Here is a 4,911-nt window from a genome sequence, read left to right as displayed (position 1 = left end):
AGATATAGAGTCTATAGACTCTATATCTATATATAGATATAGAGTCAAGCAATCTATAGACTCTATAGACTCTATATCTATCTATATATATATAGATATAGAGTCAAGCAATCTATCGGAGGCAGAGTACAAAACAGGTTATAAGGATGCTCGAAGAACCAAGGAGAAGAATAGGTGAAGTCAATGAGAATTTTAAAAAAGAGACAGAAAACATAAAAATGGAGAAAACATAAAAAAGAGCCCATTAGAAATGAAGGATATAATAACTGAAATGAAAAATACTTTAGAAGGAGTCCACGGCAGATTAGATGAAGCAGAGGACTGAGTCAGCAATTTACAAGATAAGGTAGCAGAACACACCCAATCAGAACCATAACGAGAAAAAAAAATCAAAAAATGAGACTAGTTTAAAGGGCCTCTGAGACAACATCAAGCATACCAATATTCGCAACATAGGGGTACCAGAAGCAGAAGAGAGAGAGAAGGGAATTGAAAACCTATTTGAAGAAATAATGACAGAAAACTTTCCTAATGTGGTGAAGGAAATAGACATACAAGCACAGGAAATGCAGAATCCCAAACAGGATGAACCTGAAGAGGCCCATGGCAAGACACATAATAATTAAAATGCCAAAGGTTAAAGACAAAAAGAGAATCTTAAAAGCTGCAAGATACTTATAAGGGAGCTCCCATCAGACTGTCAGGTGATTTCTCAAAAGAAAGTTTGCTGGCCAGAAGGAATTGGCAGGAAATATTCAAAGTGATGAAAAGCAAGGACCTACAACCAAAATTACTCCATCCAGTAAAGCTATCATCTAAAATCGAAGGACAGATAAAGAGCTTCCTGGACCATAAAAAAAAAAAAAAAAAAGCTAAAAGAATTTATCAACACCAAGTCAGTATTACAAGAAATGTTAGAGGGACTTATTTAAGAAGAAAATATTAAAAATATAGATGATAAAACAGCGATAACTACACATCAATCAACTATTACTTAAAATGAAAAAGTATTAAATGCTCCAATCAAGATAGAGTGGTTAAATGGATAAGAAAACAAGAACCTTACATTTCTTGCCTATGAGAGATTCACTTTAGATCAAAATAAATACAGGCTGAAAGTGAGGAGATAGAAAATTTTTTTTTTATTTTTTTTTATTTTTTATTTTTATGAAAGTGTGTATTAAAAACTAGAATCTGGTCTTTTTTTTTTCAGATGGCCATGAAGATGGTGGACATTCAGACTGAGAGTGCCTACCAAAAGCAGCCGACCATCTTTCAAAATAAAAGAGTCCTGCTTGGAGAAATTGGCAAAGATTAGCTCCCACGATACTACGAGAACATTGGTCTGGGTTTCAAGACACCCAAGGAGGCCATCGAGGGCACCTACATCCAAAAAAATAAATGCCCTTTTACCAGTAACGTCTCTATCTGAAGGCACATCCTGTCTGACGTGGTGACCAAGATGAAGATGCAGAGGACCACTATCATCTGCCGAGACTACCTCCACTACATCCGAAACTACAACTGCTTTGAGAAGCGCCGCAAGAACGTGTCCGTGCACCTGTCTCTCTGCTTCAGAGATGTCCAGATTGGCGACATTGTCACAGTGGGTGAGTACAAGCCCCTGGGCAAGACTATGCACTTCAACATACTCAAGGTCACCAACGCTGCCAGCACCAAGAAACAATCCAGAAGTTCTGAGACTGCAGACTTGTCCATCCCCCCAAACAAAATAAAGTTATTTTTCTCAAAAAATAAATAAATAAATAAATAGAATCTGGGGTAGCAATACTTACACCAGGCAATATAGATTTTAAAACAAAGGCTTAACAAAAGACAAAGAAGTACCCAGTAATCTCACTTCTGGATATTAATTCGAAGATACTCAAAATACTACTTTGAAGGGATATGTCCACTCATATGTTCATTGTGGCATTATTTACAATAGCCAAGATATGAAGGGATACTGGGTGTCCATCAATGGATAAATGAATAAAGAAGATATGGTACATACATAGAATGGAATTTTACTCAGCCATACAAATAAATTTTTTAAAAAAAAGAATGAAATCTTGCCATCTGCAACAACATGAATAGATCTAGAGAGTATTGTGCTGAGTGGAGAAAGTCATATAGAGAAAGACAAATACTGTAAGATTTCACTTACATGTGGAATCTAAAGAGAAAAATAAACTAACAAAACAGAAACAAACAGAAACAAAATAGATATAGAGATCATTTTGAGGGTTGTCAGATGAGAGGGAGTTGGGGGTGGGTGAAAAAGTGGAACAGATCAACAAACGCAAATACGTAGTTAGAAAATAGTCATGGTGATGTAAAGTATAGCACAAGGAATATAGTCAGTAATAATATAATAACTATATGTAGTGTCAGATGGATACTAGATTTATCAGGGTGATCACTTCTTAAGTTATGTAAATTTCTAAGCACCTATGTTGTACACATGAAGCTAATATAACATTGTATGCCACTATAATTGAAAAAAAATTAAATAAAAAAATAAAAATATCTTACTACACTAAAAATGGTAGACTATATTCGTGTTATACTCTATGTTTTAAAAACATACACATAAAACATCTCAAAGAAAACATGGACTAGTAATAACAGATTTCTTTGGGGAAAGAAATGAAAATAGAAAGTGAAGATGGGCTGTACAAAATAGGTATTTCACTTTTTATTTGGAAGGTTTTACTATTATCTAACTTTTGAATAATGGAAATTTATTTGTGTGTTATTTGTACAATAATTTTTTAAATATATATTATTTTATTTTTCAATTATAGTTGGCATATAATATTGTATTAGTTTCAGGTGTACAGCGTAGTATTAGAAATCTATATAATTCACAAAGTGATTATCCCACTAAATTTAGTACTCTTCTTTTATTAAAACATTGTTGACTACTTTCCTTATGCTACATTTTATATTTCCATGATTATTTTGTAACTATCCATTTGTACTTCTTAATCTCTTTGCCCTTTTTCACTGTCTCTCCAAATCCCCTCCCATCTAGTATGCCTGAAAATATGATCTGTACCTATGAGTTTGTCTCCATTCTTGTTATTCCTTATTTTGTTCTTGAGATTCCACATGTACAAGAAATCATGTGGTGTTTGTCTTTCTCTATCTGACTTACTTTATTCAGCATAATACCCTCTAGGTCCATCAAGGCAATATCTTTTTCCATCTCCTTCCTTTTATTCTGTGTGTATCTTTAACTCTGAAGTGAGTCTCTTGTACTCAGCGTATGTAGGGGGCTTGTTTTCTTATTCATTCAACTTCTCTATCTTGGGTTGGAACATTTAATTATTTTCCATTTGAGTAACTTATTGATAGGTATGTAGTTATTACCATTCTTTATTCCTGTTTTGGATATATGTTTTTTCTTCTTAAAGAAGTTCCGCCAACATTTCTTGTAATACTGGCTTGGTGTTGATTTTTTTTTTTTTAGCTTATTTTTCTATGGGAAGCTCTTTATCTCTCCTTCAACTCTAAATGATAACTTTGCTGGATAAAGTATTTTTGGTTGTAGATCCTGGGTTTTCATCACATCAAATATTTTGTGCCAAGCCCTTCTGTCCTACAAAGTTTTTTTGAGAAATCAGCTGCCAGTCTTATGGGTACTCCCTTGTAGATAACTAACTGCTTTTCTATTGCTGCTTTTAAGATTCTCTTTCTATTTAAACTTTGGCATTTTAATTATGTTGTATCTTGGTGTGGGCCTCTTTGGGTTCATCATGGTAGAGACTCTCTGAGCTTCCTGGCATTGTATGTCTATTTCCTTCACCAGGTTAAGAAAGTTTTCCATCATTATTTCTTCAATTAGCTTTTCAACTTCTTGTTCTCCCTCATCTCCTTCAGATACCCCTGTGACATGGATGTTTTTACATTTAAATGTGTCCTATAGGCTCCTTAACTTATTATGGTATTCTTAACTTCTTTTTTCTTGCCTTTCTGATTGGGTGTCCCTGGCTTCCCCATCCTCTATATCGGTGGTTCAAATCTCTTATTCATCACTTTGTTGATTCCCTCTAATATACTCTTCCTCTCAGATAATGTATTCTTTATTCACCATAATACCCTCTAGATCCATCATTCCATTTCCAATTTTATGTTTTTTATCTCTTTGTTAAAGTTCTCACTCAGTTCATCTACTCTTCCCATAATTTCATTGAGCATCTTTATAACCACTGTTTTGACTCCATTTTTCCTTGATTTCTGTTCTTTCATATGATTTCTGCTTCTTTGTATTCCCATTTAGGTTGACTTTCTATGTCTGTTTCCATGTATTAGTCAAAGTTCCTAAGCCTCCAAGTCTTATTAGCGTGGCTTTGTGGAGTAGGTGTCTAGAGGCACAGTCCTAAGGGGGTTCAGCTTCAGGTCAAGTTTAGTGCCAGCCCGAGTCCCTCCAGGGCTACCCGTTAAGATTCAGCAAGCAATCCACAGATGCTGTGCTTATACTTGCTTAAGAGGCCATGCCAGAAACTGAGGTCCATGGCCACCAGGATAGGTTTTAGAGCTGCTCAGCAAGAGTCACAAGACCTGCCAAGTACACAACTGGATGTGGCTTGGGTAAGGCTGCGAGTTGTGAAAGTGAAGTTTCAGAGAATCCTCTGGGCAGAGGAACCTCTGTTATCCAGTTTGATGGTATCTCAGCTATGGCAGCACTACATCTGCATGCTGGGATTGGGGTGGGTTCAACAGAGTAACAATGGATTCTGCCAGTACTTCTGCCCAGGAGAAAGCCTTGCCTAAGGCCCTCATTCAGACAACTCAGCATTTCTCTGTAAGTCCTTGGTGCCCCCCAAGCAGCCTACCCAGCTCTGGTGCTGAAAGTGAGCGAGTCCATCACCACAAAGTCTGGTTGCAGCTACAGTCCATTTAAGA

At 36.0% G+C, this 4,911-nt stretch overlaps 1 pseudogene; it reads left to right on the top strand.

Moving 5' to 3' along the window:
• Positions 1 to 1,225: 1,225 nt before the first annotated feature.
• On the top strand, positions 1,226 to 4,290 carry LOC102885416 (annotated as a pseudogene).
• The last annotated feature ends 621 nt before the right edge of the window (positions 4,291 to 4,911 follow it).

Source organism: Pteropus alecto, unplaced genomic scaffold, assembly GCF_000325575.1.
Source record: "Pteropus alecto unplaced genomic scaffold, ASM32557v1 scaffold403, whole genome shotgun sequence".
In the NCBI taxonomy this organism is placed as follows: Eukaryota; Metazoa; Chordata; class Mammalia; order Chiroptera; family Pteropodidae; genus Pteropus; species Pteropus alecto.
Note: the sequence above shows the minus strand (reverse complement) of the source record. Positions and strands in the feature narration are given on the sequence as shown.